General features: G+C 40.7%; 1 protein-coding gene across 4 annotated transcripts in view; it reads left to right on the top strand.

Annotated features, from left to right (window-relative positions):
• Window positions 1-13,116, top strand: part of PTCH1 (patched 1) — a 71,454-nt gene that overhangs the window by 14,239 nt on the left and 44,099 nt on the right. The gene's annotated exons all lie outside the window — the stretch shown is intronic.

The following is a 13,116-nucleotide window of genomic DNA, read 5'->3' as shown; positions in this document are numbered from 1 at the left end:
TTAATATCCATACATACAATTTACGTGCTGTTGTTTTTCTCTGTTATTTTCATTCAGCATCACCTCAGCTGCCATAAACATCCTGAATTTGGCAAAAGTATGTTTTCTAAAGGAAAAAGTCCTTTACAGAAACTGCTGATCATATATACATTTTGATGTATGGAGAATTCTAATTTCGGTTTTTAGAATGCATGTCTTGGCTTTAACTTCTGCTTGGTTTTGTGAAAACTTAGTTATTGCAGTCCTTGAGCAAAATATATAAGAGGTAAGGGAATGAGTAGAACCATAACCTGACTCTTTCTGCAAAGGTGCTGCTCCTTTAGAGAATTGTACTGAACTTAATTTCAGCTTTAAATACACAAGTAATCGTTGTATATTTGAAACATGTGTATATTGCTCATGAGCAAGAAAAAGCTGGTATTTTTAAGGCATATGTGCAGTGTTGTACATGCGTATACCTGAAGCTGGAACTGAGCCCTTAAACCGTAATACAGTCTTCATTTACTAACAGTAAGACAAATTAAAAGAAACAGTCTTCTCTTGTTTACCTGTCTGATGCATTTCTGCTTTTCAGTCAGTAACCAAAAGCTAAGTGCAACAAACTAGAAATGAGCACTGTTAAGTCAAGTTGGATGATTTTTTTTTCCCCCTTAAATCATTGCTTAAGGGCTTCTGGCCCCTAGCTCAGGAATCCTGCCCAAAAATGCCAGATGTATTACACAGTCAAGTATTGCAATGTAAATAGTGTTCTGTGCCATGAGAGCAGGGTGGTCCTTCTCCTAGTTAAAAAAAAAAAAAAAAAAAAAGAGAGAAAGAAAAGAAAGGGGGAAAAATCCACATGCTCTGAAATAAGCACAGTAGTCGTAGTGTTATTTGTGTTTTTGGCTGCACAGCCAGTATTTTGGAGCTGAAAGAGCACTGATAAATTAGTACTTTGGACTGGCAGATAATAATAACTGAAATTGAGATACTAGAAAGCAAGATGTGGCTTGGCTGAGGCTGCTTAATTTAGTCAAACAGGCATGTAATAAGTGAAATATTAAAGCAAAAGCCATTGCTGACAGGCAAAACTCTTTACCATGTTGTGAAGAGCAGTCTTTTGCACATGGAAGGAAAGCAGACAAAGGATGGGAAGTAGGGAAGGCAGAGACATGGGGTTGTTCTTGACCTCATGCTGTGTAATGGAAAGACTGGGTGTGTTGCTGCACCTTTTGAGTATAAACATTGCGGAACTCTTCTTGTCTTTAATTCAATATCCTTTGCTGTGTATTAACAATAAAGATCCTTCCAGTGTCCTTATCTTCTTTAGATGCAATAGTGCATATAGGAGGTTTATTTTTACGTTTTTCCTTTTTTTTTTTTTTTTTTTCATGTGCACGTTATTTCATAACACTGAAAACACAGTTGAAAGGAGATTCCACAAATCTGACCTGAAAGGAAATTGCCAAGGGTGATGCAGTAATCAGATTTACGTTTGGGTTATCTGACAAATCTGTTGAGTTGCCATAGCTTCCTTGGGTGTGTGCAGAGAGGAAAGGGGTTATAGGACCTTATTTTTGTGATAAATTGTATTTAAATAGCTGTAGGAATGTAATCCTAATGGAGATCTCTGTGTAATCTGTTCAGCAAAATACCCAGTAGAAAAGTGAGCTTCAAGATCTCATTTAAACCTCTCCCTTCCCACTGACACTATGATAACATAAAAAACCCTCTACCCATTGCAACTTAATTTTTTTCCTTGTAAGTTCCCTTTCCTGTAATGGTAAGAAATTATACATGTACTTAACTGATGCAAGGAAGTGTTTACTTTTACCAGGAGAGCGTTTCTCCTGCATTTGTCTTGTTTGTTTCTCCACATGGGCCTGATTCTGATTTCATTTACGCCACTCTTATTCTACTGGCTTTTTCAAAGGGAAGCTATTCCCCATACTCAGAAAAGAAGCCTTTGCTGTTTAGCATCTGATGCTGTGTAAGTGGCAGATGGAGAATATGATATTCTAGTGAAAATTATTAAGATCAAGAAACAAAACTAAAACATGTTTAGTATGACTTCCAATTGTAGATAAAAGCTAGCAACTTGAGAGAATTGTGATTAGGAGTAAACATCTATTAACTGCTCTTTCTGGAGATTTGGGGAAATAGGATGACCTTTTTATTCTTTTTTTCTTTTTTCTTTTTTTTTTTTCCTTTTTTTTTTTTTTTTTTTTTTTTAAATAGGCTACAGTTTCACATGGCTTGCAATAGAAATCTTTCTCCCTTTTTGTTTCCCACACCAATTGATTTATCATTTTGCTTGCAAGCAGACTTAGAATGTTAGGGCAGGAACACACTCACTTTTTTCTCGTAACTTTTTTGTTGCGGACCGAAACCAGTTGACTTGAATAAATTTTTCTGTGGTCTGAATGAAGCCAGCAACGTGGAAAAATCTTGCCATTCAGAGCCGTCTGAATGTACATTTCAGCCACACAGTAAGCTGTATTGGTAGGCAGTGGACTGCTAAATACAACCATTTTTCGCAGCAGAGAGTTAGACAGGTGATTAGCATAATTAGCACAGAGTAGGCTATACATATGGTAATGTTAAGTGTGTAAATGCCAGCTGCGGTGTAAAATTTATGTCAGGGGTCGACAGGGCTGTGCGAAAGTATTGTGTTACAGCTGCAGGTCAAAGCCTCCATTGCTTTACCCCCTTTTCTCTTGTTGGTGAATGCGCTAAACAGAAGAGAAAGACAGACAGAAATATAACAGATAAGGCTTTGATTGAACAGCCTGGTTCTGTGCGAGAGGGGCTGCTCCTTTAAAAAAAAAAAAAAAAAAAAAACCCTACACACACATGCAAAACAAAAGTGCCCCTCTTTCACTATAGATTTTATTTTGCATCGTGCAGGCTACAAATGTGTTGCTGTCTTTGAGCGATGTCATTATGATGGGGGGAGGGGACCCTTTCGGGGGGAGGTAAGAGGTTGGTAATTATGCTTTAAGGAGCAAAAACAAACAAAAAACTTTAATTCGGCTTCTCCTTTCTGCATTCCAACCCACAATTTTCTTTTTTTATTTTTATTTTTTTTTAATGTCTCTGTTACTTACTGCACTTCGGGGGCTAGGAATTAAATAGTCCTGAAGGTGACAGCATTATATGTAATAAAATCTCAACAGCGCAACAATCTTCAAGCTGCATGACTGGTTTTAGAGTAAGTGCCAGAAGTTCCTCTGTGGTTTAGTGTGTGGGTTGCTACACTTATTCCCCAGGTTCCTCCCACCTCCTAAACCACTAAATTCTTTATAAATTAAAAATGACTAATACAGGTTTCTTGTTCTAAAGGAACACAGCGTTGAAGTGTACACATCTGATGGGGAAATCTGTAAATCTCTTTGTTGCTGTAAACTGTTCATTCATATATTTCACATTTGCAATTTTTTTTTCTTTTGTATTTTTTGTAGCCGGCTATAAGGAGTGGTGGTGTTGACAGAATATAGTTCACACCACACTGACCTTGTGATGAAACTTCCTCACAGCCGCAGGGGGTCCTTATGAATCAACCCCTAATCCAGCTAATCCTGATCGCAACAAAATCATGAAAGTGGCTCCCAGTGATGTGTGTTTCCCTGCGCAGATGCAGAGAGAAGGAGCAGCACTGGAAATAAATCAGCCCAGCGCGATGCTCCTCCGAGGCCGGGGCATCCATTGTGCCGGGCCCCACAAGGCCTCTGCTGGCAGCCCACAGACACGGGGCCTCAGTGCTTTCTGGGGAGCCCAGGGGTGCTCTCAGGCTTTCTGGGGAGCCCAGAGGTGCTCTCAGCTTGGCCAAAGCGGGGCAGGAGGTGGCAGGGGCTGAGTGATCTGTGAGGCACACGCTGCCAGCACCGGCACTGTCCGCAGGCGGGTTGCAGGGGGTCTCAACTCAAGGCGCAGGGCTCGGCCTCATGGAAAACGTGCATCACATCCCTCACTACTGAGGCAGCGGGGGCATTTCTCCTCCTTTTTGCAGAGTTTTGGGTCGTTTTGCTTTTAAAGGGAGCGCAGACCATTCAGTCGGAAAGCAGGCTTGGTGATGACACAGAGTTCTCTGAACCACCAGGCTAGCCAGAAGTATAAAATCAGGATTGCTCTGTGTAACGTGGTTTCGTTCGTTTGTTTAACTTTCTTTCCCAGTCCTTTCTGTTTTAGAATGAACTTGGCCATATGGTCGCGCTCTCAGTGTATCTGACAGGAATCTCTGATTGCATCCTGCACAAAATCAAATGTGCGCTTTACTGCGCGGCGTGAATAGCAGGCAAGCTATGAAAAATGGGCCTCTTGACAGATGCAGCACTGTCGTGGGAGCTGGTGGCCAGCAAGAAATATCGAGATGGGGGGAGCCGTGACAGGCAGCAGGTTCGGTGCTGGGGGGAGTGCTGACCTGACCTGATTGTGTCCAACAGTGAGAGCAGTTCTGCTTCAGTGCAGAGCCATTCAGAAGGAAGCTGCTTAGGCAACAACAGATGGTACAGCAAGCAGCTGGTAGGGAATACTTGAAAGAAACTGTACCCTGTTTCATAACATGTTCATTCCTTTCATTTTTCTATATGTTAGCTCTGCTGTCTCCTAAAAGCACTGTTTAGGGCATGGTATCTCCTGAAAGGTTCTGGATGAAGAGTTTTTTTTTTAATGTTTTCTGCTCCTTTAAAAAAAAAAAAAAAAAAAAGTGCATTCGAATTGTGTGCTACTCCATGTACAGATGAAATTTGTGCTATCCCAGGAGTGCAGATGAAAAGACTTGAAAATGCTGCTTTTAACCACACAGGAAAACAATTACATATTTGAGGAAAAGGCACTGAGAGGTTAAATGAAAAGTTGGGCCTAGAGGAAAGCTGACTGCTGTGGAACAACACAGCAAATTGTTTTTAACATATTACCCAGCAGAAGTCTGTATTTAAGTTAAAGTAACTTAAAACAGTTCTATTCAGCTGTTCTAAAGTCCTTAGGTTTAGATCTTGAAGCCCCATACATGCCCTTCACAGCAGAACTGCTGGAATCTTGGTCCCTTTCTGTATGTTTTGGGATTATGGCCTGTTATTAAGCATGCACAAGTGTTTGCTTTCAATTACTGAAAAGTAAAAAATTAAAATAAAATAAAAATAAGAACATCAGTTCTGCTCACCAATAGGTGTGAACTGCTACAGATCCATAAACTGTTAGAGTTGCAACAGTCTGTATTAGCCATCTATCCTATCTGTAGACTGTCTCCCTGATTTCTAGGGAATAGTAGAGTCCTTTATTCCTTTGGTACCTCACCAAGAAAATTCAATAGTTGGGTTTCTCCACCAAAACCTGTGGCTCAGCTCTGACCCGAAGGGACCACGTCTTTGGAAGAAAGGGTAGTTCTCTCTCCGTATCCATTCATTCCTCAGCCTCTTTGTTGAGATGGTCAACAAGGATACCAATTGTGACGGTGGTTTTCTATAATATGGACACCTGCCCATTAGGAAATGGACGGAGACCACCAACTCATTTCACATAAGCTAGCAAACAGCTGTCAGATGGTAAACAACTTGTGGTCACTATTGTTCCTGGCTGGATTAGAACCAGTGACCCAGAGGTGAACAGCTCATATCCTGTTACCAAGGACATGTGTCACAGCTCAGTAAGCAGCTACTGCGTTTTATGTTTAATTGGAAAGTTTGAATTACATCTACCAGTTTTGCCTGTTTTGTATATTCTTGTATGTTTCAAAGCTTCTTGTATATTTTTTTCCCAGCTTGTACTGTTCAACTTGTCAGTTTAGGGCTTTATTTATTTATTTCACTTTCCAGTTTCTCAAGACATGAGGCCAGAAATACATCAAAAAACACATATTCTTTTTTTAGTGATCTGTGTATTGTACCTAATCAGTAATAACATTTTTTTTTCTGCCCATGGGTGATACAGATGCATACATGTAAAAGCAGCTTTTATTTGATTTTCAGAAAGAAAAGGTTTTAGCTTCTAAAATTGCAGGGAAAGTTTCCCACTGCAATCTGAGGCAGCTGTTGTTGGGCTGTCTTCCTGAGCCTGCAGACAGCTTTGTGTCCTTGTCACTGCTCTAAACTTTGTCAAACTGTGACAGAATGAAAAGTCATCTTTGATGTGTGTTTTTATTTTTGCTATTCATAGTCATGTCAGCATTAATGAAATTTGTAACAGCAACACTGGAGTCCTCCCCAGCATGTGTGAGAAGTAACTTAACTCATATCGTATGATGGCTTGGGAAATAAAAAGCAGCGTTTTGAAGTGTTTTGGTGGCTTTCATAATTTTTTTTTTAATATATATTTGTAAGCCATAGCCTTTTTTTTTTTTTTTTTTTTTAAAGTAATAACAGAGAGCCTAGAATTATCTAACTCAAATCCTGACAGAAATGTTTGAGATGGCCATATTGCTTCTAGATTTTACCTGAAGCCAGCAGTGCCAAAAGAGATGGAAGCTGGTTAAATCTTCATATTGAGGTGTGATGATGTCCTCTTGTTGGACATCAGCATGGGAGGGGAGGGAGAAGTGTAGATGGTTTGCCTGGACTTTGGGAAGGGAAATGGGAGAGTGCAGGCTGCCTCAACTTGGGCAGGCAAAACTGTTGCCATTCCCTGTGAGCTATACAAATATGCACGTATGTGTATTCAGTGGAGTAAATGCTCTGCAAGAAAGCCTAGATGCAGCAGGGGGTTTCTGACTGTCTGTAGTGTAGTGCTAGCATAGATCATGTTTAATTACAGGATAAAGATTATCATTTTTCATTGAGCTGTTGAACAGACCATTGAATGACCATGTAATCTCTTTAAGGCACTGACTGCTTACCACTATGCAAGCACGTCATTCCTCATGGTTGTGTTTTTTTTCCTTTTTTTTTTTTTTTTTTTTGATAGCTCAGTTTCAGGTACTTCCTTAACTTTTGCATTACTTGCACTCTCTCTTTTTATTTACATTATTAAAGAAATGAACAGAAAAAAAGAAATCAGTGCAGGTAACCAAAACATTTAATGATGTAATCCTGATGGATTGACAAGATCCATCCTTAGCATCTTTAGAATATTACATACATCAAATACATGATGTAATGTCTTACAGTTGGTAGTTAATAAATTAACCACCATTGACCCTGTAAATCAACAACAGTTCTGACTTAACAAGTAGACAGCCTTTTAAACATTTCAAGAAGTGAACTTGCCAAATGTCCCATTTCTTATATTGAATAAATTTCAGTTTCAATGAAAACTGAATTCCGGTACCTTTGTACTTTGCCAGCCAGGCCTAGAGGAACTTAATTCTGAAGAAGGTGCTTCCTTGCAGGCTCTTCTGTCAGGAAAAATCAGGATGCTAACTAATACAGCCTGTGTGCAGAAAAACTGTATTCTGTAGCTGACAAAGAGCGTGATGAGCGAGCAGCACGCACAAGCTCAAACATCCAGGAGAACACAAAGACAGGCTCCCTTGAGAGCAACAGGAAGCTTTAAATCAAAAGGCCATTATTTTTCTGTGTCCAATAAGAGGCAGGGTAATCTTCATACCAGAGAACTCCAGTCTTATATCTCAATTTCTCTTTAGGAGGTTTCAGTCCTGTGCAATTTTCGTTGGGTAGTGCCTTCTGTGACGTGTGACAGGTATGAGTACTTCTAATCCTGGTACACGACTCAGACAGGGGGCTGAGGCTGTGGTGGGCTGGCTCTTCTGCCCACCGTTGTAATGGACTGTAACCCCTTTTCCATCAGCAGTTTTGAGTAACACCCCTATACACACGTAATAGGGACAGCATATAAGAGCAGTGCAAAGAGAGGAAGAGGAGCAGAGGGAAGACAGCGCTGCTGGAGGTGCTGTGGGGTACCCATCAAGCAGCCCCTCCAGGAGGCTGTCGTGGAGACAGGGTGAGCACCGAAGGTGCAAGGCACCTGCAGCTCTCTTCTTGTCCTCCTGTTTCTTCTTCTGCTGCTGCTCTTGTCTTTCTCTGTCCTTTGGGTTGGTTGGTTGAGTCTCAGGTGACCACACTGGGATATAATTGTTGGTCTTTGCTTTTATATGATTACCGAGTCGTGAAGGGTTATTATTTTTTGGTTCAGTCTTGTCGTGGCGGTAAAAAATAGCACAAATGGCAGATGTTGCCTGCATTGGGTAATGTTTAGGCAGTAATGTCGACATTGTAAGGGAAAAATCCCTTAAAGGGAAACCCCTAAGTATCTGATCTATTAAAAATAGGGCCTGTGTCTTTTGGGACCTTTTCAGATCTTCTCATTCATGCAATGAAACCATTGTGCTCGTGCCTATTAGAGGTACGGCTCAGTGCCTTGAGTTGTCGCTGTCAGAAGTTTGGACAGGAATGCTGTCATGGCACATGTTTACAATCCTGGAAAAATGTGCTCACATGTAAACACCTTAAGGCCCATAGTCTTCATGCAGGAGGTTCTCCAGAAAATTTTACACCACTCAGGCATGTTAAACCTGTCAAGGAAAAACTTAAGCCCTCAAATCAGTAGACATTTCTGGAAGTCTTGGTTACCCAAAGTCCACCGCTCTGCAATGGTAGGCAAATGCTTTTATCCCAAGTGTTTGGCTCTCAGAAATGTTCTTTTTTAGAGAGAGCTTGCTCTCTGCTGAGGTAGTTGTAGCACAATCGTACAAGCAAGGTAGCTATTGAATGGTTAATACAGGTAGCATTGGTGTCTGGAAAAAAAAAAAAAGAACAAAACCTCAGGCTATATGTTGCAATTCCAGTAACTTGGAATGGAACATTGTAAGATAGTCTGGAATAGAAACATTTCATGCCTTTTGAACAAATGGGCAGTAAATTAGCAAGCAGTGGTTTCTGGCTATCGCTCATCGCCTGATTTGAGATCAGTCTCTTAGTGGAGCAGAGGTCAGATTTGCTCCTGGAACTGCTCAGTATGGAAGGGACTGCAATTCCCAGCAGCAGATCCCGTAGCTCTTTTATAGGCATGTTAATGTAATACCACGTACATTTTGAATGCTAACCATGGGGAAGATGTAGGTAATACCGTGACATGCACAGTAGAAATGAATACATCAGCTGAAGTACTCAGTCACTTCAAAATGGTTAGTCAGTGGAAATCTATCAGCAATTGTGCTGATGAAAACAAACACGGTTTCGCTCTTGTGTTGCCTGAAGGTGCATCGGTATTGTGCAAATGTATGCGATGGGGAAGGAGTTTTAGTTTCCTGCATGCTTGTCACTTCAGATGCACCAGGGCATTTCAGTTTGATGACGGAGACCCTGGGACTGTGCCCCAAGTGCTCGGTAAGGCGATACGGGGCCTTCCACCGGTGGGTCGAGGGTTGCGGCCTGCCTCGAGTTAAGGGTGACTAAAACTGGTCTCCACCTGACAGCTGCTCATCGCTGCTGGGGGAGGGAGAGACGGTGGTCCCCATGCAGCTCTTAGTGGCCCACTGACAACTTCTGCTCTCCTCAGGCCCTTCAGAAGGGCCAAGGATGTAGTGCCTCCGTGTAAGCCCGTGGGGAGGTTGAGGAGGAGCAGTGGCGTGCTCAGCGGTACAGGACGCAGACTGGCTGAAACCAGCTCTGCCATGCATGAAGAGCCAGGAGGGATGTAGTGTTGGTGGGGGCAAAGGGGAAACATTTCCTCTTCTCCAAAAAAGCCACTCGGGCTTCTCGCAAGAACCAATATTTTGCAAAGAAAATGCTGGCAGCAAAGAAGTCCTATCTTGAACACCTTCAAACACATATTTGAGCATTAGAAACCCAATACGTTAACAGAGGTATGGTGCCAGCACACTGATGTTATTATTTTTTATTAATACTTTTTTTTTTTTAATGTTCTTGTTAGCTAAATTTTACAGAAGGCACGGTATCTCATTTCCAGCAGACAGACACCCAGAATCTGTTGACAGCACTTGAAGGATAGTGTACAAACTGCTGCCTTGTATTACCATTGGCCATGCGACCACGTACCGATCTGCTATTTAAACCAGTCTTATGGCTTGCAGGCATTTGTGCCACCGACTCAGCTGTCAAGGCACAAAATTATAAGAAATCATGTAAGAAAGGACTCCAAATCCATCAAGTGGCGTTTCATCTATCAAAAAAGGAGAAAAATATATGGATTTTGTCACCAGAATGTTAAAGGGAAACAGTTCAGTCTGTCTTCAATATGGAATAAAATGAGAAGCATTTTTATTCAATGTCATATACACGTTTGAACTCTAGCGTTTTGAGTGTTGCTGTCACCAAATATAAGAAAATAGGGTCCATAAAGGAAAACCACAAAAGACCACCGTATTAATCATTGGTTGTTTTTTCCATTACATCATTTGTCCCATAGCGTGGAAATTGTATGATGAATGTAATATGCTTTTTTTTTTTTCTTATGAGTATAAGGAATGAGTTTCTGTGGAGTGTGCAAATGGTGAGCATAGTTTTGCATAATTTCACTACACAATGAGGCTAGAGGCTTTAGGTGCATTTCAGTGATGTTTTTAGCAGTTTCTTGCTTAGATTTTGGCAACAACTGTGGATTTTAAAAAAGCAAGTAGAGTGAACAACAACAAAATGTTCATTCTTGTTCTGCTGATTGTGGAGGCTTAAGACCTCTGGGTATGGAAGCCTCCGGAGATCTTTGCAAATTTTCTGTTAAAATAAATGAAATCACAACTGGTAGAAGCATACTGTGTTTTGTTTGTTTGTTGTCTTCTTGCGCTTTATTTCTTCTGATACATTGCAAGGCCACTGATGTGATCCACTTGCTTTTGGTCTAGTCCCTGTGTTTTCATGTAGTCAGTCTTTGGCAGTCAGAATTTTCCTCTGCTGTTTAATTTCATAATTTCTTCGTATATGAGTGTTATGTTGTATAAAGTAACCATGTTTGCCTGTGGATTTATCTTTACTCTATTTGGCAGACAAAATGTATGTAATGGACCCGTTAAAAAAACAATTAAATGATGTAATGCCTTAAGAAGAATGCTCAGCAGATCTATTGTTAAGTTCTGGAGTATGTGCCCCTGTTCCTGGATGGTTTTGCTATTCCTGTTTTGAATGAAAAAGGGGGGAAAAACAGCTTCTGTTCTGATGACTGACTTCTGTGATGCAGTTTTGATTAGCTAAATCTGCCTTATTCAGTGAAGTTAATGTGGTTTGACAGGAGCTTGATTAGGAAGCAATCATTTCTGTTGATAGTAAACAGTTGGTCACTTTCAGCAGAGATAGGAATGCCGTCCTTTGTCTTGAATGACGCGTGATTTGTTGGTTTAAGTCCTAGCTAAATTCAAAAGTTAAGTCTGAGCGGAATGGGAGAGAATATAGTACCAGAAGTAGATGTTTATGGTAGACTCCACACTCCTCATAAAACTGGGCCTTTATTGTCTTGGCTGGCATAGAGACACAAAAGGAGAAAGACATTTTGTCTTCTGAAGTGCTTGCAGCGTAAAGGGCTGTAAAAGAAAGCTCTGGTTCCAAGACACATAGGTTAGGATAACTGTGGTCCTCTACCCCCTCCCCTGTATTTCTTTAAGACAGAGCAGGTTTTATTAGCATACCATAGAGTACTGCCCAGAAGGACAGCAGTGGACATGAACTGGTGGACATGAATTAGGCTGATGAGTGAAAGTACTGAAATGCAATAAATAAGCCATTCACACACACAAAAAAATATAATGAATATGATACAGGGGTGTGCAAACTAACTTCCGGTGTGGAGTGATTGTTTAGTTATGGAGGATGCTATTTGACTGGAATTTGCATTTAGCTATAGTTTCTGTGCATATACACAGTCAAACATTTGAGGCAAAGTCTTAAGTGTTTCAGTCTTTTATTCTTGATATAAGTTAGCACATTTATTTATTTACCAGACGTATGCAGTAGTAAAAGGGATGCTAAGAAGTTATAAAGGGAATCTAGGTGGGGGAGTTGTACTTTGCTTTTCATTTTTCTCTTACTGCGAGCTGGCCATTGTTAGTGGGTGTGAAGGAGATAATGCCACATGTGACAGGCTGAGAAAATGGAGCTTGTTGGTGAAATACTTATTTTTTCAAAGAATTCTTGATCTAGAGATTAAGTGATGCCTCATGCCAAAACGACAATACAGTTTAACTGTTGAGGGTCTGATTCTGACAGCTTTATCCTTGCAGGGGCCCAGCTTCTTGCCTGGTGGTCCTCTTAGCCCTGAGGGCATTTTATGGGTGGGTTGAGGGCCCAGCTGATATGTCACTGGCTTGTTCAGACTTGAGAATGTCATCTCCCACCCTGCCAACAGGTTGCAGATTCGTCTTCCATTATATGGCCTAGGAAGAGATAGATGTGCATGTCTAATTTCTGTTCACACTATTGCAGAGCTAAATTTTGGCAGTAATTCAGATCAACAGTGCCAAGGTGACTGGGACTGAAAAAAATGTAACAAATTAGAGCAGGTCTGTAGCTTGGACTTCGCAGAGCAATAAAGGTAATAAATTGTAAGAGATGGAAACAACATGTTGGTGGTATTCTCGTCCTCCTCATCTGGATGTGGTCTTGATTCAGCTAGTTGGCTGAATTAATTGACCCTTCCTCCCACATGCACTTGTTAGAGAGACTACAGGGGAGGTTATATGAAGTATATGAACTGGAGCTGAATACTATTCTGTAAGTGGGAAGATAATTTTCCATTCTTACGTAACATTTTTGGCAAGGCAAATTGAATATGGCTCCCTCTAGAGCCTGTCTACTTTGTGGTTTCCCTCTGCCTTTTCCTTTGTTCTTTCTTTTCTTTTCTTTTTTTTTTTTTTTTTTTTTTTTTAAATCATGCTTTGGTATGGAGCACACTGTTCAGCTCATCTGGATTTAGAAACAGATGTTGTGTACTAATTACCTCCTGCATCACAGCATGCTATGCAGGTACCAAACTACTAGGGCAAATAGACAATAGACAGTCCTTTCTGCTACATTCAAAAGTGCATCTCTTTATGTGAACTTTTTTTTTATTATTATTTTATTTTTTGTTTAAGACTGAGAGAAGTATGCGGGTTCACTTACTTTTTCCCTCTTCCATTTTTTTTTAGTTGAAGAGAAACGTTCTCCTTCTGCCGTTGCCAAATTATTTAGGAGAAGAGTGTAAATTAAAGCCATTTATCTTGAAATGTGCTATTGGAGCAGACTGTTTATACAAGTG

The sequence above is a fragment of the Aythya ferina genome (genome assembly GCF_964211825.1).
Source record: "Aythya ferina genome assembly, chromosome: Z".
NCBI lineage: Eukaryota > Metazoa > Chordata > Aves > Anseriformes > Anatidae > Aythya > Aythya ferina.
Note: the sequence above shows the minus strand (reverse complement) of the source record. Positions and strands in the feature narration are given on the sequence as shown.